Source organism: Desmodus rotundus, chromosome 8 (assembly GCF_022682495.2).
Source record: "Desmodus rotundus isolate HL8 chromosome 8, HLdesRot8A.1, whole genome shotgun sequence".
In the NCBI taxonomy this organism is placed as follows: Eukaryota; Metazoa; Chordata; class Mammalia; order Chiroptera; family Phyllostomidae; genus Desmodus; species Desmodus rotundus.
The window spans coordinates 124,181,402-124,207,900 of NC_071394.1; the positions used below are offsets into that span (position 1 = coordinate 124,181,402).

The following is a 26,499-nucleotide window of genomic DNA, read 5'->3' on the forward strand; positions in this document are numbered from 1 at the left end:
AAAAAATGGAACGTTGATCAAAAAAAACAAGTTCCATAATAGCACATACAGTGGGATACCGTACATACACATTTTGAAAACTTGCAGAAGTAGTTTCTATATAGTGTGGATATGTGCATATACTGGAAAACTGGAAAACCATCCTGAAGAATGATGAAGAACAAGTTCACGATAGTGATTCTTTCTGGAGGAAGGAGGAAAGGGATTGGGATCAGGGAAGGGTACACAGGTAGCTTTAGTTATATCTTTAATGTTCTGCTTTTATTAACTATTTTCTTGAGACATAGAGCAAAATGTAAAGATGTACTAGATCTGAGTAGTTGGGTGCCCAATATACAGTTGTTTGTTATATTTATTCTCTGTATGTTGAAATATTTCATAATTTAAAATGTTCATCCTGGACTTTCACGTATTAAGATACATTTTAGTTGGGTATTAATGTATATGTTTTTTAAATATTACCTTTTTTACATAGAGATGAATTCAAAAGAAGTGGTAGAAGTGCAGTTACTGACTTTAGTTGGTTCCTTTCCCTCTAGAAAAGTGTTCGGGAAGATAGCCAAAAGACTTGGTCATTGAACTTTCCAAAGGGGGTTCATGCAATCCTCAGTGCTAGCTCAGGCTTGCATGTGAGCTGGAGCCAGGTCACACCCCAGTCCTATTATGTTTCTCTCAGGTGACCTTCCAAAGGGTGCCATGAGTGCTTGGTCTAGAGCCAAGTTGGCTTTGTATAGAGTTCTGGCCACAAAAGTCCGTGTTGGTTTAAAATGTTCTATTTACAAATGTGTAGTCAAATACCCTGGGTGTCATCAAAGGAATGATTTGCTTGGCTTGCCAATTCTACCCTGTTATCGTGGGAATTTATTTTGGGAATAAAGGAACTGAAATGTTCAGTCAAGTCCTTTATAATAAGCAAATCTCATTGGAAGGAGAACAAAGAAATGTGTGAAATGCAAAATCAAGAGGAGTCATCTTAAAAGAAATCAACTGAAAAAATGTTTGGAGACTTGGGGCATCCCTAGTGGAGAGGCTCCCGCTCCCAAGGCTTTGAACTGGTGGGATTTCCATTTAGACTCTAGCTCTGGTTTCCCAGGGGCCTGCGCTGCCTCCAGCATTGTTTTTGTTTGTTTGTTTGGTTGGTTGGTTGGTTGGTTGTTTTTTGTGTGTGTGCAGTAATTTTCAGCCTGGCGCCCACAAATCCCCAAGTGGTCCATGAATAGACTTCAGAGATTAATTTTCATTGACCTCTAACTAAAATTTCAGTTATGGAGGTAACTGGCAGCAAACCACTATAGTATTTTTTTCTCTATTGTTGACACTATTACAGATGTCCCCACTTTCCCTCGCTTTGCCCACCTCCACCCAGCTCCCCCCGCCTTGGGCCATCAAACTGCTGTAGTAATAACAGTGCATGTAACTTTATCATTATGTCCAAAACAGACTGGACTGGTCTGTGATTTTCTTCTCTTCACATGTCCTTGTGAGGTTTTGGTGTCAAGGTTATGCTGGCCTCAAAATAAACTGGAAAAATTATATTCTCTGGAAGAATTTGTGTAAGGCTGGTGTTATTTCTTTCTTAAATATTTAATAAAATACATTGGTGAAGCCTGGAGCTTTTTTTGTAAGAAAAATTTAAAATACAGATTTAATTTACTTAATAGAAGCAAGACTATTTAGATATTCTGTTTCTTCTTAAATAAATTTTGGCAGGTTTCTTTTCTCTAGGAATTTGTCTATTCCATCTACATTTTCAATGCTAATTTTTAAAAATTTGTTATCTATTGATTTTAGAGAGAGAGAAAGGAAGGGGGTGGAGAGAGAGAAAGAGAAACATCAGTTTGTTTTTCCACCCATTTATGCATCCATTGGTTGATTCTTGTATGTGCCCTGACCAGGGATTGAACCCACAACCTTGGCATATCAGGACAATGCTCTAACCAACTGAGCTATCTGGCCAACCTCTTATCTTTTTAATGACTGTAGTAACGCTGGCCTCTTTTAATTCTTGATATTAGGTGAAATTTTGAAACATTAAGAAAACATAGGATTCTTAAGGGTTTAGGAAAATGACAACAATTAATAGGAGTTTAAATTCATACAATCTTTCTGGAAGACTGTTTTGCAGTGTATATCAAACATAAAAAGTATATTTTATTTATCCAACAACCCCTTTTAAAGAATTTGCCATAATTAAATAACTTCACAAGTGCCAAAAATATTGAGCACAGTATTACCTATAGCAGAAAAACAAAAAAAAAAACAAAAAAACCCACTTGTAAACAAATTAATAGGGGACAGGGAAGTAATTATGTTACTTACATTCACTAGAATACCTTTCGTCGTTGCAGAACAGATGCTGTTGACGTGGAAATGGAAATGTGCTGGGGAGGTACTGTTGGCTACCAAAAGCAAGGCCTAGAAGAGTGTGTACAGTGTAACCTCTTCTATGTTCGACACATACTTCTATATGTGAATGCGTACGTAGAGAATAATTTGCAAGCACGTTCACCAAATTTCTAACAGTGGTTATCTCTGAGGGGTAGGATGTCGGGTAATCGTTATTTTCTTTTTGCTCTTCTGCATTGTTTAAAATGTTTGCATGAACATGTATCACTTTAACAAAAATAGCAAAACTTTCTAAAGAACTTGGCAGTAGCAAGAAGATGAGAGGGTGTTAGGGGAAGGGAGTGTCAAAGCATTTTTCTTGCATGATGGAGGAGAGCTTGCAGTCTACAAGAAGGAAGGAATGATCAACTGAGTAAATCCTTTGGAAGGACAGGGAGGCCTGGACGGAGACACAGAAATTAGCCTTAAAGGGACAGGACCACCTTTCTTTCCAGAAAGGGGGAAATGATGATTGGAGGGATGCAGAAGTTCACAGCCAAAGAGAAGGGAAAATAAGAATGTTCCTATCTCAGGGCTGTCAGTTTCTCAGTGAAACTGGAGGTAGGACAGTTGGCCAAGAGTGGGGGAAATGAGAGTGGATCAAGGGTCTTGAGGAGCATGGTAAGGGTCTCCAATAGGACTGACAGTAGCATTGGGATTCAGAGGGGTGCGGACAGCTGAGCTGACCCCGGGCCTTGCTGAACTTTTATAAGGGAGCCCAGGGGTATGCTGGGCAGTTTTTCTCTGGTTGGTACCAGGCTTAGCAGAGCTTCAGAGGGTACTAATGAGGCCAATGTAAATAATTGGCTGTAGAATCCAGGATGCTCAGCCGGAAAGTGAAATCGAAAGCATACCAACAACTGGATATTTAGTTGGAATATGGACATCCAAGAAGTCAGAAGTCCATGGTCAGAATGGGGTTCCAGAGCTTGATGTGTTACAGGAGTTCTGGGTGGCATGAAGGTCTGCTAGGCAGGCGGTCATGGGCCTACGGGCAGGTCTAAGAGGTTGGGACGGTCAGAGGGGTGTGATGCTGGCAGCATTTCCCAGAGCGATGACAGGAGCTCTTTTGGAAAAGATGTTGAGGCAGGTACTATGCAATTGGCTTCAAGGACAGAAAGAAAGCTAACTCCTCAGAGAACGTTCCATGAAGAGAGCAGTGGAGTCCTGGGCTGGAGCTGCTGTGGGATAGCAGAGGGCTTATTGGCCTCCTCTCCCAAGGCCAGGATTCTGGGTGCCCCTCGAGGCAGAGAGGCAAAGCCAGGTTTGCGCGTCAAAAGGCTGGCAGGAGGAGTGTCCAGAAAAGGAGAAGGAATGATCTGCAGAAGCTGAGGGAAAAGAGGCATGGGGCACAGATATGTTGGTAAAAAATATGAGAGAGGGGTTTCTTAAGAGAAACAAGACTAGTGAGAGGAAGGGCTAAGCTGCAAAGGGGTGGAAACTCGTTTGCTGGTTTCCCGAAGGAAATGCTGAACTGTATGTTTCTTTTTTCTTATCACAAAGCAATATCTGCTCACTGCAGAGAGAACAGAAAATACAGATAAGCAAAAAAGCAAAACAAGTAAACTGAAAGAACCATAAAAACTACCCAGGATCCCAGGGTCCTGGAGTTTTTCCATTGACGTGTTTTCCCTGTCCTGTTCCCACTGCCACAGATCCAGGTCAAGGCCATGTCATCTCTAGAATAAGCTTGTCCTATGGGTCACAGATGTCTCCCTAGCTGAGCCACCAGGCCTGCCCCAGCTCCCCTCCCACTTTTCCCACCCTGCATAGGCCACACGGTCACCTTCCCGAAGCACCACGTTCCACGCTTCTCTTTTCAGGTTCCATAGGACACTCCATCGCCTGCCTGGCTTTCAAGGTCTTCTGTCACCTGGCTACCCAGTTTCCAGATCTTTTCCTTTCCTCAGACCTGCTTTATTTCTCCCTAACTCATTTTCCCCACCTCCGCACCTCTGGTCTCTTCCCTCACCGTGACACCTGCCCTGTCAGAGTGACCACCCCAATCCAGATTCTCCGCATCATCAAGGCCCAGTGCTCTCCGGTCCACACCGACTGATCTTGCCCTTCCAGGTACTCATCTGACCCCTCCTTTTAGGACCTCCTCCGCTCCGGGTAAGTAGCAACTCAGGCATGGTGAGTCTACTTAGGCACACTTAGGTAGGAAGCGCTGGATTCAGAGCTGGGAGGAACCTAGTTCCCTGATCTTACTGATGAGGAGCCTAAGATTCGCAGAGGCCAAGGGACATCCCCAAAGTCACCCATTAAGCTGTTAGTAGAACTGAGACAAGAACCTTGATTCTCAGACCTGAATGCTACTAGTTGAATTGAGTATTGATCTTAAAGCACGGCTTTCCTGTGATGCCTGACATGGAACCTGGGAGACCCGAAGCAGTGGTTATCAGTGTTAGAATACATCATAATTACCTGGGGCCATTTCTAGAAATTCAGACTTCTGAGCCCAATAGTGGAACACCCTGATTCAGTGGGTCCAGGGTAGGACCTAAATACCTGCATTTGAAACAAAACAAAAAACTCCCCTGATGATCCCGATACAAGGAGCCCGCAGATCACCCTTGGAGGCACAGAGGTCATGCCTTTGTTTTTGCTTCCTCTTTGAGTTCCCGGATACTGTCCCTATGGACACGGTTACGCTTTTCTGAAGCTTCCTGTCCGAGATGCCGGTTTGAATTACCCCACATCCAGATTTCCATCCAGAATGTGACCGCAGCAGCCCAGTGCTGTAGCCTGTGTACCTTCTCAGGCTCAAACTGGCCTGAGTCCAAGCTGCTGTCCATGCCAGGAGCCAAATTATTTTTCAAAGTACTTTTGGGCATACCTTGGCAAAACATTGAGTGTAGTGGAATTCTTGTTGGAAACACCCCATTTGCCAAGGTGTTTCTGAGCACCTTCTGTAGTGTGGATGCCCAGCTTCTGTGGCCTGCCAAGTGCCTGAGCCACAGGACACCCAGGTAAACCAAAGCCAAACATGTGCCTAGAGCTCCCCACCCCCCAGCACACATAGCCCTGCGGCAGGATGACAAGGAGGAAAAGCTGTTTGTGTCGCGATTAGGGCGAGACTCTGGACACACTGCCTGCCTGGCTTTGTATCTCAGTTCCACCATTTCTAGCTGCATGGCCTTTGCCTCTGTTTCCTCATCTATAAAGTGAGACTAAAAATTATAAAAATAATATAATTACATTATAAAAATAACTCCTGTCACAGGATAGTTATGATAACAAATAAATGCATGTAAATCACTCGATAGAGTGTTTGGTGCATCGTAAAGGCTGAATAAAGGGATTGCAATTAATACAATTATTTGATGAAAACCATGATGGATTAATGAGACTCTAAAGAGGTGACTCACTGTCCTCTCTACACAGTTACCAGTCTGCAGGTTATCAATTTGCTCCTTTTGCAGGAGTGTAGATCAGAGGAGCGGCCAGTAGTGTGGTAATCACTCTTCAAAATGTTTCCTGAACCTCTGAAGACAATTGAAATATGCTAGGTATTTTCTAGCAATAAGGTCAAGCCTTGCATAATTTAAGAAATGTACAGAAGTTCAGCATTTCGGTGCTGTGATAAGGTGGCAGTTACATAACGCGCTGCAACCACGCAGAAGAGCAGAGCCGAGGGTGGGAGAGCGGGTGCTTTTAAAAGATGTGTTACTGCTGGAGGGAAGGGCGTGATAGATGGAGGACATGGCAGCAGCTGCAGGCTTCGTAAAAACTGATTCAGGGAGATTCACGCACTCCCTGAGCCATTTTGGGGGGCACGTGTTGGCTTGACAGCAGGAAAAACAGCTCCCGACATTTACTCTCAGGCTAACACCAATGGGAGGTAGGAAAGCTTGTCTTGGATTAGTCACATTGCCAGCATTTTTAAGCTAACCCTAAGATTGCATCAATCTCTAAAGTGACACAAAGCCGAATCAGTCTCTGAAATCATACGGTTTATCAATCTTTTCAGTAAAAAATTGAACTTAGAGAGTTGCCAAAGCATCGCCTCCCTGCATCACATCGCCAAGTTAACCTTCCTGGTGCTTCGGACTTAGTGGCGCCATCCTTCAGATTCTGCGCACAGGAAGGTGCTGGGAAGCAGGTTCTCGTGGCTTATTTCTTTTTGGGGATATGAGATGCTAGTCCATGAGCACTTAGCAAGTGATCTCAGGTACTAGCCACTAAAATACTTAGATCGCCCTGTTTGAATTGTGGAATATTTCTTTAAAAAGGACTGACTGACTTAAATAGACTGCTTGGTGCTTATCACAACATAAGGCTCAAACTTAGAGACCAGAAAGCCATTTTGTTTCTGGAACCATCTTTAGGCCAGGTGTCATCCTCATCTCCTGCTAGGGGCCAGAACAGTTCATTTGTTGCCCGAATGAGGGTTCTTTGGATCCTTGGATGGGGAGAGTGCTAGAGGGAGCTGCGGCCAGCCAGACCCGGCTCACCACGTGGTAGCTTGCTATCCACTTTAGCAAGAAGTTGCTGTGGAGTGAGTTCCTGGGAACGGATGAGGCCAGGGAGGCCTTGTCGGACTGAAATCCGTAATCTTACCTTTAGGTCTTAAAATAAATAATGTTTAGATATTTAGAATGAACAAAATGTGAAGTGAATATATTCTTTTTTATTGCTGCCTACCCAAGCAACATGGGGATCAGAATGCTAGCTTGATGGCTGGGTGGCAGGCACTAGCCAGGAGGCCCTAACTAGCTACGACTTTTATTTATGGATGTAATGCCTCCTTCCTACCGGATGTGGACCACACAGTGCTGTACAGGAGGGATGGTGACTGTGAAGTCTCACTGAGCGCATGTGCGTAGCACATTATTTCAAATATTAAACTTTGAAATTTTTTATAATGAAATTTTTATGTGAATATTTGGGAACAAGAAGGAGACCTTGGAAAATAAAAGTATATCTAACTTAAATTACTTTTAAATATAATGAAAGGACAGAAAACAAAATCACTGAGTTTCCTCAAAGTAAACTGAAAAGATGAAGAGATAAAAAACAGAGGCAAAATAATACATAAAAATTTTAAATGGCGTTTCTAGGAGTTTCAATATCTGACTAATAGAAGTTCCATAGTGAAAGAGCACAGAAAATAGAAAAAAGGACATTATCAGAGAAATTATCAAAGAAATATTTCAGGGCTGAAGATCAAAACTCTCTATACTGAAAGGTGCTTTAAATCTAGAGCCCAGGCCCATGAATGAAAAAAGTAAAATAACTTAACCCATATCAAGGCATATTTTCAACATTTAAAACTCAAGGCGCAGTGAATTATAAAAGCTTAGAGGGGAGAATCTTGTCACAAACGAATGGATGAAAATCAGAATGCTATCAGAGTTCTTCACTTCAATACGGGGAACTGGAAGATAATAGAACAAAGTCAACAAAATTCCAAGAGAAAATTATTTTCTTTCAAGAACTTTACACTCAGCTGAACTTCCAATCAAGTGTGAGTAGAGAACAAGGACATTTTTAAATCTGCAAGCACTCAAAATTTTGCTTCCTGCTAATCCTTCTCTAGGAAACAGCCAGAATAAGTACTTCAGCAAAATGAGGAAATAAAAAGGGGGAGAAGAACAGAAATCAAAAAGCAGGGAACCAACACAGAAAAACAGCCTGGAGAAGCCCAATATGTATAAAACAGGCCCAGTTACTTTGGAATTAATAGATTATCTGATATACTTGGCCATTTGGAAAATAGTATTTACGTATGTTGGTAATTCAGAAAGAGTATTTAGGAAAATTCAAATGTGAGTGCATAGGAAAATAAGCAAAAGAAAGAAATATGAAAGCGTTAACTCAAATGAAAAAATGTCAGAGTAAACTCCTTGGGTTTTCAGCAAACAGTTCTTTATCATAGTCATGTAAGGGAAGGGGAAATGTGGTCAGTTGTATAAAAAACTAAAATCTAAACTATTATAACAGGAATTTAATAGATAGAGGATAAATAGATAAACTAAGAAATGGCAATATTAACATATTATTTGGTTTTAAAAAATGCTAAAATCATTGAAAGCGTTTGCTTCAGCGTAATGTTTTTTGATTTCAGTATTTTTGAGCAGTTTGATTTAAAATGTGATTTTGTTTGATAAAAATGAAAAATAATTTTAAAATAATGTAAAAGGTCAAAAGTTGGACTATCAATGGAGAACTCAAACCTGCATCACCTAACAAGCTTTGGCCGCTGACAGCATCACCATCATGGTGGATGGTAGCACACGATCGAAATCTTGATCAAATCTAAGCTCTCTGTCTCTAGGTTCTGTGTCACAGGATATATCCTCCCTGTCCTTTGGCAGGGGACTGGGCTGTCTGTTGCCAGAGTCATACCAAGTTACAGATGAGGTTGGAAGGCTGAGCCGAGTGCCTGACTCATAACAGGAAGAAAGGAAAGAAGAAGAAAATCCCTTTATAGATGGATTTAGAAAACAATTTGCCACTTTGCTCTTGAGGCAGGCAGCTTCAGGGAATTCTATCTGAAATGCACCAGCCAGCTGAATATGGCATCAAGTGACGATTCGCCTTCTTTACTGTCCGAAGCTTGCTGGTATGACTCAACAGTGTGTCTCTAGGCCCTCACCCAGGGGGTGACCTTCGCTCCAGCCATCACCATTGCCAACTGCTGACTGAAGCCTGTAGGTCTGGGGCCTCGCTCAGCCCAGACTAATCCACGTCTAGGCTCACCGAGTCTGGTTAGAATCGGACCACCCAGATCATGGTGATAGTCAGGCAGCCATTCACTTCTCTGTACCCTATTCCTGTTGCCCAGCACCCTCTGAAAGAAGCGATTGTACAGGGAAGAGCCTTTCTAATTCTACACACAGGTGTGCAGGGCACCAGGCCAGACACCAGGTAGCACGCAGCTGTTTGTGTAGACTGGCTGGTCTGTGTTAAAGCCAGACTGTCCTCCCGTTCCAGGCGTGGGGTGCCAGTTTATAGTGGAAACTGGTGTTCAGATTCCCGGTGGGGGAGGGCTCCTCGTACTTTCGATCAGTTGTAGTATAACCTGTTTATGGAAGTGTTTTGCTTTGAAAAAAATTACACAAGCATGTTTATCATGTGCTTGTAACAGATGGGAACAATACAAAAGTATGTTAGAAAAGGGATAGTGTATACGTATGTTCATAGTACAACTCCATACAACATACATGTGTATATGTGTGCACACATATACAACATGCACATGCGTATTTCACAACTATGACTACACATGTATAGTTATTCAACAAAAAAGCGAGATTTTACCTATGAAATGGAACTTGTTTTTTCATTTACATATAGACATCTTTTCATATATAGATTTGCCTGATTCTCAGGAAGATTCTTTATACAGATACTTTGATTTATCTCAGTTCCCTACTGATGAGTATTAAGATTCTCCCAGACTTATGATATTATTAATGCTGCAATAACACCCTTCACTTTGAAGTCAGACAGCCTTAACTCAGATGCAGATACCCCATTTACTTACTTTGTGTCCTTTAGCAAGTTATTTAAAATCTCTGTGCCTCAATTTCCTGATCTGTAAAATGGGGATAAAATTTTACTCACAAGGTCCCTATGAAAGAAAAGTTAAGTTGGGTAATATGTATATACATATAATGCACTTAGCATATTATAATAATGACAACTGTCATTTATTGAGTACTTACTATCAGCCAGGCACTGCAGATAAACAAATATCACTCTGGTTTTATGTGTTAGCCTTAGAACATATTTTTTTAATATCTGTAAAGGCATCGTTATTATTAAAATGACATTAGCTATTCCTGTTCATTTACTCCTCCAGGTAAATTTTTAAATCAACTTTCCACCTACCTCCCATCAATATGACAAGTTTTTTTTTTTAATCCAGTTGGAATTTTGAAGGGTATATCTACTCTTAAAGGTCGCCAGAGTGGAATGACCCTTGGACTTGAGTCAAAGAGAACTGGATGTTCATGTGGTGTCCCTCCAAAGCCACACGGCCACGGGAAGTTCATTTAAATTCTCTGAGCAGCCGTAACTTTCCTACCTGTCAAATGGGAGAGACGATCCTTACAGGAGTGGGGGGATATTGTGAGAAAGCGTTACAGCAGGGCCCGACACTAAACAAATGTGCTTGCTTCGGAGGCAAGGATTTTCACTTTATCTTCTGGCCCTTTGTCATCAGCACCTTTTTCAGTGGCAACTCTAAGATGATCGATCTTCAGTGAAAAGTGTTTGTGTAAGAGCAAAAGCAGCCGTGTGTGAGCAGGATGAAGTGTAAGGCCCCTGTTTCCTGTGCTAGGCGAGCGGAACATTTATGACCAGTGAAGATTAGCCAAGAGGGAGGAAAGGGAATTGGGACAAACACAGGCCATTCCATTGTGCAGGCATGTGCCACCAACCATGGAGTGGACTTCCTGCTGCAGGATACAGCTGACCTTTGGAGAGTCACTGTCTGGGTGAGGCTGCCCTTTCGCAGGAGAGAACACAGCTGTGGCTCAGATGTCAGAGGCTAGTTAATAACTGTTTGGCAGTTAGCTTGGGATGTTAACAGTTTGGAAAACAGTCTGCATCTAGGTTTAAGGAAGGCTGGTATGAAGGGAATCTTTGTTTTGCGTTACCAACAGGTTGTTTGGTAATCCTTCTTTCAACAAAAATTAACACTTAGCAGCAGTTTTAAAAAATATTAAGAGAACTCATAAAAGAGCAGATGTGCAGGAGAAGGTCACACTTCCAGAGCTCTCTTGGGAACTATTTCTGGACTAACAAGTCCAACAAATGTGTTAATTCAGGTCGAGATTTCTAATGCAAATATTGACTCAGTCTCAATCTCTGCAGTTAATTCTCCAACTTGAATGTGTTCTTTCAAGATACCTTTTCCTATATGTTTTCTTTCCTCTTGCCTAATAGTTTGCCCACCCTTCATTTTCAGCTCTTAGCAGGTGAGTTTTTAATGGTCAGTTCTGAATTCTTTCTCTAGGTCTAAAAAATGCATAGAGGAAAGAATTTAACTATTCCTTCATTTTCCTAGTAACATAATTGTGGAAAAGGAGACAGAAGAAGAGACAGACACTTTAATCCAGAAATTCTTGGCAAAATGTAAACGACTCTCAGTCTTAGATCTGATTACATAAAAATAACTTGTTACCCACTATTCAATATTAAAGGAATACCGAAGACAGAAGTGTTGATTCCCCCCACTTCACATGATACTTTAATTATTATTAATTTAAAAACATGTTTTCAAGTTTCTATGAACTGATATGCAAACTTCTGCATGGCTAACTTTTAGTATAAAATTAAAAGTTTTGACTAAAACATGACAAATATAATATATACTTACTTTACTGTCATTCTTGAGGGATATTTTCACTGGATATGGAATTGCGCGGTGAAGATTTTTTTTCCCGGATGCTATTGTACCACCTTCAGGCTTCAGTGGTCACCAGAATCTTTGTTTTCTGTATGTAATGTATCCTTTTTCTCTGGCTACTTTGACTATTTTATTCTTTCTATATTTTGTTTTCTTTGTATTTATTCTGCTTGTAGTTCATTGAGATTCTTGAATCTGTAGATTAAGGTTTGATACCAGATTTGAAGAATTAGGAGCCATCATTTATTTTTCCACCCCATCCTCTCTGTTCTCCTTCTAGCGCTATAATTACACCCTATAATGGTACGCTTTTTAATGTCCCAAAGGCCTGGGATTTTGCTCAGGGTTTTTTTTCAAATCTTTTTTGCCTTTCAGTTCTTCAAATTGAATAATTTCTCTTGGTCTATCTTGAAGTTCACTGACTTTTTCCTATATTATCTTTATTCTGTTCAGATCATCCAATGATTTTTTTTGAAAGTTTTATGTATTGTATTTTTTTTTAATTCTAGAACTTACAGCTGGTTCTTTTATAATTTCTATTTTTCTGCCCAGGTTTCCTATATATTTTACAGATTCTTTTATGCCATTGAGCATAATTATAATAGCTTCCTAAGAATTATTTTCTGCTGATTGCAACATCTGGGTTATCTTGGATTGTGATGGATTGTCTTTTTTTTCTTGAGGACGGGTTGCATTTTCCCATTTCTTCATTTAATTTTTATTATATTTTGAACACTCTACTATTACAGAGACTCTGGATTCTATCCCTCTGAAGATGTTTATTTGGGAGCAGGGTGAGCTGTTGTTTATTTTGGGTTTTGCCTCAACCAGCAATTAACTTAGTTGAACGAAGGCCCCAAACATTGCCTCTACGGCAGCACCTCGACTCTTGGCTCACTCCTTCTTCCCTTCGGTGGTTGCTCGGAGGCCGTCGCGTGCATACGTGGTTCAGGGGACAGCCGGCCATCTGGGCAGGTAGCGCTTCTACACTGAATTGGAGGCTCTTTCTCTCTGACTCTATGCTTACTGGGGTTCCTTCCTCATTTTCCAGTGGCTGTGGTTGTCCCCAAGTCTGTCCCCCAGATATACATGCTTTCAGTTGGAGTTCAGCCACCCAGTGTGGCACTGACTACAGCCTGCCACCACGCCAAAGGCCGTAAAATTGAGAAACACATCTAGCGCTTTTCCCGTCTTCCAAGTGCCAGCCCTCCTCCGGAATCTAGTTTTTCGTCTTTCCGCAGTGCCTTTACGTACTTGTTTTTTATATTTGTCTCAAGTTTATAGTTGTTTTCTCCAAGAGAATCGGTCCCAGTAGGAGCTTACTTAACCATACCGGACTTGAAACCAAAGCACACTTTTTAAAATTAAGTTTATTGGGTTGACATTGGTACAAAAGCACACTTTTTAAAGAACAGTTAAGATGCAGGCTGCTCCTTCTCATAATTAGTTTACATTGGCGCTATATCTATAAATACAGAAAGACATGGAACTTGAAAACTTCTGAAGGAAACTGTTAGTTTTGGGGTCTGAGTAAACAATCCTACTGTTAACACTCAGATAGGAAGCATAGTTCATTGTACACCGCAACATGTGAGTGAGGCGCTGAAAACGTCTTTGTCACATCATTTAGTCAAAGCTCTATTTCATTCAAGCCAAGTAAAAGTTGCCTTGTAGCAACTTAGATGCCAATTTATGGAACTAAAGGGAGAAACAAAACATTCCTCAGAGTTGGAGATTTTTCCTGTCAGCAATTGATAGAACAATTATACAAAAAAAAAAAAAATCAGTAAGGCATAGGGACGGGCATAAACCTATACTGTATTCAGTGGACACATTCTTTGCAAGGGCAGATGGTATGTTTACCAAGTTGTTCAAATGCTAGACCATTAGACAAGTGTCGATACACTTAAAAAATTTGAAATATTTAGAGACAACAGTGTATCCTCTCCCCACAATGGAACTAAATTAGAAATCAATAACAGCAATATACCTTGGGAAACACCAAGTAGTTAGAAATTCAACAACACCCTTGTAAATAACCTATGGTTTAGAGAAGAAACCATAAAGGGATTGGAAAATATGTTTAACTAAATAGTAATGAAAAACATTAGAAGTTTAGGGGGCAGCTAGAGCAGTATTTAAAGGAAACTTGGTGGCGTTAAGTGTTTGTATTAGGGAAAAGGAAAGTGCATCCGATAGAACCTTCTGTGGTGATAAAAGTGTTCTGTGTCTGTGTTGTCCCATCTGGTAGCCACTGACCATGTGTGGCTGTTGAGTACTTGAAACATAGCTAGTGCGACTAAGGAATTGGATTTTTAATTTATTTAATTTAAATTTCGATACGTACATGTCCTTCTTACTACTCATTTTTAATATGTATTTAAGTGGAAACCTCCAGTTACTGTAAGAAGGGCATGATAAGAGCATAAATTAGTGGAAAAGAAACAAAAAAATTAGAGAAAATCCATAAAACCAAATGTTTGGTCTTTAAGAGATCAGTGCAAAATTATTAAATATAGGAAGAGCATGCAAATTATCAATATCCAGAATGAAAGAAGGGTTATCAATCCTACAGACATTAAAAAGTTAATAGGGCTATGTGATGAACAGCTTTATGCCAAAAACTTACTAACTTAGATGAAGTCTACACATTCTTTGAAAAATACATTTCATCAAAACGGACACAAGCCCTGGCTGGTGTGGCTCAGGTCCCATGCACCAGAAGGTTGGGGGGTTCAATTCCTGGTCAGGGCACATACCTAGGTTGCGGGTTCGATCTTCGGTCGGGACATGTATGGGAGGCAATCTCTCACATAAATGTTTCTCCCCACCTCTCTCTCCTTTCCTCTCTAAAATCAATAAACATATTTTTTAAAATTTAAGAAAAAAAAAGACACAAAATGAAACAAAATTTGAATAGCCCTAGTCTATAAAACGATCTTAACTCAACATCCAAACCTTTCCACAAGTAATTTGGAAGCCTGAGACAATATTGGTAGGCATGTAAAGTGGTAACAACACTGGGAAAACTCATTTTTTTATCCAACTAAATATACATCTCTTTGACCCAGCAGTTTTACTCATAGCTGTTTACACAAGAGAAATGCAAATATATGTTGACACACAAAACATGTATAGGCTAGCTGTCCCCATCAATAGGAAAACGATAAACAAACAATGGTATATTCACACAATGGAATGCTATTCGGCAATACTACGGAGAAAATCTCTAATGCATGCAACGACGTGTGTGAGACTAATGAACATTCTGAGTCAAAGAAGCCTTCCACAAAAAGCGCCTCTACTTTGTGATTCCCTTTCTATGAAACTCCAGAACGGGCGAGCAAGCCTGTAGTGGAGGCGAGAAACAAAACAGTGGTCCCCTGTGGAGGAGTGAGGGTTTTGCACTCAGTTGTATATTTTGGTTTCTGGGCAGATTCAGGAAATGGACACTTAAGAGTTGGGCACTTCATTACATGTCAATTTTACATGAAAAGAAAATTAATATTGAATTTTAGTTAATGATAGGCATGCTGAATTATTTAGGAGTAGTAGAATGATATCTGTAGTTTACTCTGAAATATGGGTTTGGCCAAAAATTTGATTTTTTTCTATAAGATGGCTCTAGTAGGACTGAATGGTCTTTAACGTCATTTGAAACAATTTTGTTAGATTGCATTGTGTCAGCTGTCATATCAGTGTGCATCTTTTGAAAAATGTATCAAAGTTGGTGAATTTTGTGTAGCCATTTTAATATTGAAGATGGAAGAAAATACACAACATTTTCAGCATATTATGCTTTATTATTCAAGAAAGTTAAAAACACAACTGAAACACACAAAAAAAGATTTGTGCAGTGTACGGAAGGTGCTGTGATTGATCAAACATGTCAAAAGTGGTTTGTGAAGCTTTGTGCTGGAGACTTCTCTCTGGATGATGCTCCATAGTCAGGTAGACCAGTTGAAGTTGATAGCAATGAAATCGAGACATTTATTGAGGACAATCAACATTATACCATGCTGTTAGTTGAAAATCAACATTATACCATGCTGTTAGTTGAAACTTAGGGATCTACTTTTATAGGCCAGAAAAAAGTGTGTAATGAATACATTTGTTCTCATTTTATTGAGAGCTACTATAAGCAAAAGACTGGAGTAATTAATATGAATCAAGTATTTTCTCTGTCCTCTAGAAACTTGCAATCTGAGGGATATAAAACAAATATACAAATAAGAGTACAAACTGAAATACACTCTCTAATACACTCTCCTCGTTCAGGAGAGCGAGAGCATATAAGTTTAGAGAAACCATGGAGTCTGCCTGGAGGAGGAGATACTTACTTACAGCAGGACAGAGGGCTTCAATGGAGGAGACTGTATCCCTGATTCACGAAGGGACCTGTGCAGATGTTTGCAGAGACGTAAACTAAAGCTAGATAGGTAGAAGCCGTTGTGTCCTCGAGCAAGAGAGGGAGATGAGTGTTTCAACGTTAATGTCACTTATTGGTCCCTAGAAATGCTGGACGCCCAGGTGGGAGCCCTGCCCCCACTCGCTGTGAGGCTTTATTCCAATAATGCCCCCTTTGGAGGGTACCCAGGCCCAGACTTTAATTGAAAGAGTTAAACTAGCAGATCTCCGAGGTCCCCACTGGTTCTAGCATTCTCTAATCAGACGGCTGCCTGAAAAACCTGTTGCCTGGATTAAATATTTCCCCTTGCAGTGTTACTTTGCTCTGTTAGCCAACTCCTTCACAAAGTCTGGATTGTACTGGTAGGTATTGATGTATTACAGATTCCGTGTTCAGAGTGGCAGAGCTCATAAGCTGTTGCTATGTGGTAATCTTGTTTTTCACAGAGGTGTAACATTTCAAGCTATTGAACTTTCACACTATGAACAAATGACTGTCGTTAAGCTAGATGAGGGTCATAGGGGAAGCCTCACAGCGCTTGTCTCATGTGGGATCTGGTAGCTCTGCATGTGTCACAGATGAGTCCAAATAACCCAAACTCGAGATGAAACTCTTTGCAGGCTGCTTGTATCATTCTGGTAATTCCCAAATGCAAGGAAATGAAACCTTGAAATTGTACGAGACAACACAGTTTCCTCTGTTGAAAAGAAAATCTATTACTACATGAGTTTTTCATAATGCTTTTATCATTATCTCTGATGTACTAAGTATTTTGATCTTTAGCCCAGAGGGGGGAAAACTCCCAAACAATATGTTGAACCATTGGGTGAGTGATGAAAAATTAAATAACTTTTCATCTCTAAGCATCCCAGTGTAGCTGGATATCTGTGTCGAGAGTGAAAACAAGTTACTTTCAGACCCCGCTGGGGTCAAGCGTTGGAGGTGAGGAGAGGAGTGATACTTGGGAAAAGCTGTGCGGTACAGGCACACAGACCTCTGGGAGGAGAAACCCAAAGAAAGGTGGCCCAGGGCACTTCCAACGGTGGGTTTGCCATTGCCGTGCGGTGTGATGACCGGCTCAGACCCGGTTCCACGGACACGAGCTTGATCCGTGACGGTGGGCTGGTTATATAGAGAGCTCTGGTGCAGGGGAAACGAGTCATTCGCTTTCCCTCTTATGAGGGTGAAAAACCATGTGCTGACCCCATCAAAACCACGTGAATGCACACCGTGCCGCGCTTCCCCAAGGGTCTCATGTGTTTGTGCTCTGTGAATTGGGCAAAGGTGGTTAGCATTCAGATTTACTGATGGAATGAGTCCAGGGTCATTTCAGAACCACCAGAGTCTTTTACAAAGAGGGTCTTCTCTCAGAAAACTGCAGTGGGAGGGGTCTCGGATCAGAGCCGCTGCAAAGGCGTAAGGGATGCGTCTCCAGCCCCAGGCCCCACTAAAGGGAGGAAGGTGCTTTTCTTCTGCTGGGAGGTGAAGAGGGCCACATGAGAGGCACTCTTCCATTTTAAAAATATTTCACTGACATATGCGCTTTCTGGCTGTCAGCAAACAGCATGTTTTGAAGCCAGATATCCTGTCCAAATAATAAAAACTATGTTGCAACTTCTATCATTAACATACTTTCGCCTCTCCTCAACATACTTGTAAGGGTTTACCTTATGGCTATAAAAGGAACTGTAGAAATCTTAGAATTATAGAAAAGTGTAGAGACCAGAAAGTCATCCATAATATCGCGAAAGAAAGAAGTTAACTGAGTTATTATAGCTTTTAAGATTTTTCCTCTTGCCTTCTTAACTTGGTTACATATGTATGTGCACAAATATCATAAGGGGATCTTGGGAAATATGCCACATGAATAGTTTAATATGCCAGCTATTTGTCACACAACAAGAATTTTTCCATAAGAAAAGATGAAACACTGCCATTTGTGACAACAGGGATGGGTCCTAAGAATGACATGCTAAGTGAAGTAAGTCAGCCAGACAAAGCCAAGAGCCATATGATTTCACTCATCTGTGGGATTTAAAACTGAAAGCAACAAACGAACTAACAAGAAAAATAAACAAAAACTCACAGACGTAGACATCAGCGTGGTGGTTACCAGAGGGAGGGAAGGTGGAGGTAGTAAAGGGTAAAGGGGGCCAAATATATGGTGACAGATCTGACCTTGTGTAGTGGGTTCATAATGCAGTATACAGATGACGTATCAGAACGGTACACTTGAAACCTATGTAATTTTGGTAACCAACATCACCCCCAATACATTTAATTTTAAAAAAGGATTTTCCCATGTTATAAAAACCCTTAGAGAATATCATATTTGATGACTACAGAATATTCCATTTTGTGGGCATAACATCACTTCTTTATATAGTACCTTACTATTAGACCTATAAGTTATTTCCTATGTTCTGTTGTAAAAGTGGCAATATTCATTATTTTAGGAGACACACTGCTGTGTCTGGGGAAGGAGGAGAAAGGTGTGAGTTTGCTACGGTGCCTGATACCCATGACCGAACCTGGTTAGCCCTCTTCTTAGGGCCTCTGTCTGGCTTTCCAAGGGGACCTGGGTCCAAATGGAAGGAACAAGGAGGGATTACTCAATCCACCGATTATGCCGGGGGTCGTTTTTTATCTGTGCTGCTCTTCCCAGGGGACAACCAGGCTCTGGGAGTGGGACTTGGTCTCAATGGACAACCCTCTGCTCTTAGTATCCCTGCTGGGCAAAAGACCTAGCCCTTCTTCACTCTCTCTTCCTCAGAGAGACACCTTTTTCTGGGTTCCCATTTGTCTTTGGTCTGAGGTCTATGGTCTCCTAAATCAGGAGCTTTAAGTGGCTTGGCCTTATAATAATGGTAGTAACAGGGACTAATAGGTATTGGGCATTTGCTACGCTGTATCGGGTGCTTGACATATATATAGCGTCTTGTTTAACCTGCAGACCTCTTGTTCTGAGAGCAAGAGGTAGTGTGCTGAGAAATAAGCAAGGTGGGCCCTGGAGCTGTACAGACCTTGGTTAGATTCTGGGCTTCACTGTTTACCCGCGGCTCTGTGACTTGGGCAGGTGTTTCAGTTAGGAATGCATTCAGCTGCAAACATCCAGAGTGGCTCAAACAAGTAGGTGGTTCTTTTTCAGACATAATGAGAATTCTGGAGGGAAGCCAGTCCAGGGCTCATACCGTGTCCTGAGGGACCCAATCTCTTACCTTCCTGCCTGTGCTGTCCTTGGCACACGGCTTCCATCCTCATGGTTCCAATGTGGCAGCCGCATTATGAGGCCTGTCTCTTAGTGACCCAGGCAGGAAAAGTAGAGGTGGGGGGTGGCAGGGGGTGGGGCGGGGGGGTGGGTGCAGTTCAATCGAGAAAGCAAAAGCTTCTTTTGAAAACCTCTCAACTTATGTCTCACTGGCCAGACTTTGCCACATGGCCTCCTAGCTGTAAGGGACTCTGTGGGAGAAGTTTTAGCTGGGCACATTGCCATCCCTAAAGAAATCAGGGTTCTGTTAGAAAGAGAGACAAGGGAATGTTTGATGGGTTAGCAGCCATCACTGTCTGTATCAGCAAGTCACTTAATCTCTTTGAAGCTCAGTTATTCCTCCAGTAAAAATTCCTCCCTAGGCTAGCCAGGCTTTTTCAGTTTATAAGAGGTATTCCCAGTTTGCTTCAGAGTAGGGAGAGACCCTTGTGAAGATCCCCGGGGCCATGGGCAAACTCAGACCTGGGCCCCAGCAACACACTGTCCATTCACCATGGGTTTTGTGTACTTCCCAGCAGGCCCATTGGCATCTCATTGTTCAGGAGGCGCCGGGAGTTCTGGGAACTCCCTGTCATGTCATCACTGTAGAATCGGGCATCCATGCTAGCCACCCGACAGAGTCCTCCAGGCATGGAGAGATGGCCTCTTGCCCACCTCTTTCTCCTGCTTCTGCTCCTCTCTCTGCTGCCTCATCCCAACTCTTGTCTCTGCTGCCACTGCTGCATCTCACATCAAACCTGCCCCCAAAAGAGACAGTGTCCCAGGTTGGTTGGTCGCCACTCCGTGAGGAACATCACAATCGGGCAGTCTTATACCAGGCCACCGCAGTGGTCACCGACTGGTCATCCTTTGGCCACAGAACACGTTGTGGCTTCTTCCCTCAGCAGAGACCGATGGCTGTGGCAAGTGCTAGTGAACCCCAGATCCTCTCCAATACCGCACCTCAGAGAGCCTCAGGTGCCCAGTACTGCGCACGCCCGGGCACGCCGTCCATAATAAAAATGTGAGTTGTTTTCCAGGAAACACCATTCCCTGAGGTTGAGTAACAGGGAAGTACAGGTTGTTTGAGACCGTTGGAGATGGTGGTGGGCTTCCTGTTACCTGGCTGTCAGAGCTCCAAGCAGCAGCCCAGGCCACTGGCATACTAGCACAGCGCGGCGTGGACAGGGTGGGCCCTGTGAAGGAACGAGAGGGGGACGTGGGAAAGAGCAGCCGATCTGATCGCTGACATTCCCGAGCAGGACCTTGTCATTTGAAAAGGAAGCTGCTGGTAGCCACATTCCTCTTTATCCCAAGCTGCTGAAAGGTGAGGGACATTTGTCAGGACAAATGAGGGAATGTTTGTGTACAGATTTTGAACCAGTGACTCACTTGACAGGCCTCCTTGGTGCTGTTATCACAGCTGCTGCTGCTGCAAACAGCTTTGAGCCCTGAGGTATCATCGGGCTGCCCTTGGAGGCTGGGCAGCGCGTGGGACAGAGTTGTTTGGCGACACGGGATGTGAGAGCTGGCATTCAGCGATGGGGGAAGGGGCCGTGAGGAGGGTTAACGAATGAGGATTATACGTTTCCTCAGTAGTGCTTTTAGGTATTTGTATAATTCTTGATGCAGACGGAGGTAAAGCACACCTGAGCCCTGAGCGTCAAATGCAAGGGTCAGGCAAGGGTGCTTGCCCTTGTTACCCGAGAGTGATGACAGGGTCGTCTAGGTGAACAGTCAGCAAAGGATATGTCAGACCCTCTTCACTAGACTCTTCTTTTGGGGGCTAGGAGTTAACTTGATAGCAAACAACTTACAAGCTCAGAGCCTCTTGGGACGACAGCCCAGTCTCTCCTCCTCTCTTGCCCACCCTGCATTGTACTCTTCCCCAGAGAAGCTACAGTAGGTGGGGAGCTTCCACTGCTAGGACAGGGTTCCTACAAAACCCACGTGCAGTTGCTTCCGCCTGGTGCGAGGGCCCCAAGCCAGCCTTCCCCTGCCGCTGCCTCTAGGTAACTGATTGACTCCAGCAGCACGTGCATGGGCCCTGACAGTGGAAACAGAAAACAACCAGACGGCCCCGCCTTCCTCACAAGGTCCCTGCCACACACTCCTGTGGCTGCAGGACTCCTCCTGCCACCTGCCCAGGGCTGGAGGGCTATACCGAAAAATCTTCTTAACATGAAGAATTCTATACAATAAAGTTGGCTCCACCGGCTGGCTGCCACCAGGCTGTCAGCAGAACAGCTCTTCACCGAAGCTCTGGACTAACTGGATCATGTGACGTTTGCATCTTAAGGAGAGAAGGAAGCCAGACTGCTGAGCAGAGCCACCCTGGTTATGGTTCTTTTTGGGGCTGTTTAGTCCTATAATTCCCTTTGAGGGAGGGCTTTCACTCGCCCCTCATCAGACAAAGGAGTAGTATACTCTATCAAACTTCAGAGGGAAGGAGCCTCGCCAGTGGATGGAAGGCCCTGGGTACTGCTCCCACCCAAGCTGAGAAAGGACCTCTGGCGTGAAGAGCTGTGCAGGGGAAGAAGCAGCTCACCACAGTGGTAACCCACTGGAGCGGAGATGGGAGTGGGGGGAGCCTGTCAGGGTCAAGAGGTCCCCTTGTAACTCCCTGGCCGGAGCATGACTGCCCCAGGCTCCCAAGAATCAGTGCCTGTGGTTGCCAGACTCAGACTGGGCACCAGGAATGGTGCAGCTCCCTTGTACTGGCACTGGGCCGGCAGCTCTCTGCTCAGCCTCCTTCTCGTGTTCAGGATACATCTCCCCGTTGCTGCATCACGCAGGCCTGGCCCACGTCTCTGCTACTTCCTCCTCCACATTCTCTGATCTGGAAAAGTGGTTTGTCTGCCCGTCCTCACCTCTCAATAGCGATTTTACAGTGGCCTCCTAACTAGGCTTCCTGCCTCTGCATGCCGTCATCATCATTCTGTGCCTCCTTCCAGCATAACTTGCCTACACACAGTGCAGTCCAGTCACCCCCCTGTTCAGAAGTTTTCAATACCTCACCTCTGCCTATAAGAGTCAGAAGGAGGTGGGAGAACCTTCCTTTGTGATGTAGACCCCACCTGCCTCTCTGAGTCTTGTTGCACTGTGTTCCACCTACACCTCTACACAGAAGGACTCAGGAAACATGTTAGAGACAGACTGAATGAATATAAAAATTAGGAAGCCAAACAAGAGTTGTCTGGTGTTTTTCATGTTGTAGTTAAATGGAGCTATCACGCTAATAGCTGCATGCGATTAATCATGATGGTCTTTTCATGGTTATGTTGAAATAAGCCTATTGTGGGAAGAACTGAGAAGCATGTCTTACTTTACAAAGGGGGAAAGGCTTATGAAATATATATATGTGGAAATTGAGAGTCTGACATTTGGATCTTCCATTTTGAATTTGTAGATCAGATAATGCCTCCAAAAAATGATCTCCGTAATTTGCTCCTTTTTTAGCCAGCCAGTCAATTTGAAAAAGGCTTGGAAAAACATGTGATTTTTTTTTTTTTTAAATATCCTGGAGGATTTTTCCAGGCCTGGGCAACTTGTAGGTCAGTGCACGGTTGCTATTTCTGTATGTAAGTAGAGTGGGAGAGCTCCGCTGCTTCACCGAAGCTGTCTGAACCGGGAGGGCGGATGGAAGGACTTCCTTCTTGCCTCCTGGTGCCACAGCCGGGCCTCACTGCAGAACCGCACACGTGTTCCCCTCACCCGCCTGCGTTAGTGTGCACAGACCCGCTGCCGGGGGTTTTACTCTGAGCCAGTCCCTGTGAATTGTGAGAACCCCGACTGCCTTGTCAAAGGGGGGTAGCACACAGGTGCAAACAAAGTTGGCGTTTGGGGAGTGGCTCTGGGGAGTGTAGAGTGTGCCACGGTGAGGTAGCTTTGGACACAATCCCTGAGAATAAACAATTCCCAGCTGATTTAAAGGCCTGTTCCTTTTCGAGGTTGGCATCATGCTTATTGGAAAAGGAGTCCTGGGGTGAAATGGAGAGTGGAGGAGTGTGGACTGGCACCCAGGGGTTGGGTTCCCAGCTCAGCTCTGCAACTCTTCTCCTGCTTTCACCCTGAGGCCCACAGTACCTTTCAAGTTAGGTGGTTGGGTTAGTCCATCCTTGGGCTGATGTTTTCCATTGGCCCCTCCACCCTTCTCCACCCTGTCCTGTGCTCTAGTTGACCAGTGGGGACTGTAAGAAGGGGCTCCCTTGCTTCCTGGCCCCCTATCCTGTTCTTGGCACAGCTGGGGTCGGAGGAGGGAAGGAGAGCACTACAGACAAAGTAGTGCCCCTGGCTCCTCCCCGGGGCATCACCAGGTCCGGGCTCCTGGCAGGCAGCCCTCACCACAGGACACTCCGTTTCAGGGTTCCAGTTGCCTTTCCTCCCTCACCCCTTTGGTCCTAGGGGTGTAAATGTGACACTGTTCCTGGCCCCAGAACACTGTGCTGTGGTTCCCCCACCCGTGCCCACCCCTCTGTAAATGGTCCCTTTATTAAACTCTCCTCACGTTACCCAGTTTGAGAGCGCCATCTGTTTCCTGCCAGCACCCTGGCGGATATGGTTCCTGAGATCTTTTCCAGCTCTGAACAAAGATGCCTGCAGGCAGGGGAGGAGCTGGTCCTTTGGGGCTCCCGTTTTTTCTCTGGTGCCTCCCTGCATGGCTCACCAGGATCCTGGGAGGGAGGGACTGGTGGAAACACGATCTCTAGCGCCAGACAGAGGCACTGGGACTGGAATCTCTGGTGTCCTGGTAGGCATAGACGGTTTGTGTCCTGATTTCCAAGGAGTACACAGGCGTGCAGTCCCACTGAGGTGATGGTCCCACCAACGGAGGCTGGACTGTCCCTCTCACCCCTTTCTGTCTCTGTGACTTCTTTAAGTCACTTTACCCCCTGAGCTTTGACTTTCTCCTTCCTCACCCAGGGCTGGTAAGACCTACCCTGGCCCACACACGATCAGTATGAGGTGCAGAGGAGGGAGTCTGTGTGAAGCCGCCTTGCTGGACATAAAGTACAGGACGGAAGAGAGTAGCAGTCATAAACGGCTCTTACTGTGGCAGGGGTCACAGGCAGGGCACAGAGCCCAGCGGGGACATTACTCCTGCCCCTGTCCCAGCTGAAAACCTGCTTTCTCTCTTCCCTGCTGTGCGTGCTTGCTGAGACATACGTGATTCCCAGAGTGTCAATTTCAGGATCAAAGCCTGACCTCAGAGATACCAGAACACAGAATCATGCCATCAGACGGCCGTGACAGCCTCCTGACATCTCTGGAATTCGGGTCTGACCTTGAGGGCCTGAGGTGGTCGATAACGGCCCTTCTGAAAGCAGCAGCTCTGAAAGACGTCTGAGAGAAGATGAGGGAATTAAGACTAGAATTTTTTTATTTCAACATTTTTAATTAAAGTTATCATGGACTTCTTGACATACAAGAAAAATACATTCTTGAAAGCTGCATATCTCAAGTACAACTCTCTCTTTTAAAAAAGAAAGGGATTTTTAAGAACTTTAATCCTACTCAGCACTGTCGATGTTTTGTCACGCCATATACATACAGTCTGCATGCAGCTCATCTGCAAGGCAAGTGGGAGAGTTGAGGAAGGAGAGAGGGGGCAGGGACGGCAGACCCGGAGAGTCCACAGCATTCAATGCTGGACACATACCTCGTTGTATTTATTACACAGCAGCGAGGAACTTAGCGGTGAATCTCAGGAACACAGATAGTATTTGGTGGGAAGAATAAGAATGAGATGCCCCAACTGATATTTCCATAAGTTCAAAATAGAAAAGCCCATTGCACATTTTGTGATCATTCTCGCAAACAAAGGTACACCTCTGGCACGTTAGAAAGTTGGCCTGCGGGGAATGGGAGCAGCCTATAGGGATAAGAAGGAAATAAAAGTGTAGCACAGGGCTGTTGTCCAGGCGGTGCTGAGCACAGGCCAGCAACTATTGCGTATGGTAAGTGCGACCTTCCACCCCAAGGTGCAAAACAAAATCCTCAGGTTTTCTTTCCCTTTCAGGTTTTCAAAGAAACCTAAAAGAGCTTTACATTAGGTTTGCTGTCCTCTTCCCCCATAGTCCTCAGCGTAGCCCCTAAACGGCAAGTGGTTAACGGAACAAAAGTAACCTTTGTAGGGTCAGAACACAAACACTACACAAAAGCTTCCTAGAAACCACATGAAAGGAGGGATGCTGGGAGCTGCCCTTCAGGCTCACCTCTGGACACTCACCACCTGGCCGTGCCCGCCAGGTGGGCGAGCATCCATCACAACAGGAAGGAGTATTCCAAATGGGGTTCTGTTTTGTTAAAAAAAAAAAACCACCAAAGTGCCTGCTGGAAAGTGGAGAAATGGCAAATGCACATAAACCTATCAGAAGAATGCATAAAATATTATGCACAATATTATGAACAATATACCTTCTTGTCTTTTTTTTGGTGTATTTTCTCTTCATCTCTTGTCATGGATAATTTTTTTTTTTTGCAAAAGTGATATCACCTGTCTACATAATCACATTCTGCGTCAATTACATTGTTATATCCTTACCCTAGTTATTCTTTCCTTAGTGTTGCATTGAACGGTATTTTCCAAGGTGATACACAGACTCTGTCACCATCATTTTTAATGGCTGAGTAATATTTTATTGACCAAATACACCAACACTTATTAGAATGACATTTAGGCTGCCTTCCACTTACCTCCCATTTATAAGGGATGTAGAAAAGACAGTTCTGTGCTGCATGTGACGTCTTCATATTTTAAATAAATCCCTTAGGATAGACTCAGGAAATGGAATTACTGGGTGAAGCTCCTATGACCGTTGGTACAAATTACTAAATTGCTTTCCAAAAGAATAGTAGCACTTTACACTTCCAGAAGCAGTATGTTCTTGTACCAACACTGTGTTCTATTAGTTCATAATGGCCAATTTAATAGCTAAGTTACGTTGATTTTATTTTTGCATTTCTTAGATTAATAATGAGGTTGACATTTTTTCAAGTTTGTTAGAGATGAGTGTATCTGTTTGTATTACTATTGGGGGTGGTCTTGGACTTTTCAATTTGTATGCAGCCTTTACCCAATATTGATATTTAATATTT

At 43.5% G+C, this 26,499-nt stretch overlaps 1 protein-coding gene across 2 annotated transcripts in view; it reads left to right on the plus strand.

Moving 5' to 3' along the window:
- Positions 1–26,499, plus strand: part of CTDSPL (CTD small phosphatase like) — a 115,536-nt gene that overhangs the window by 21,502 nt on the left and 67,535 nt on the right. The window lies entirely within an intron of this gene.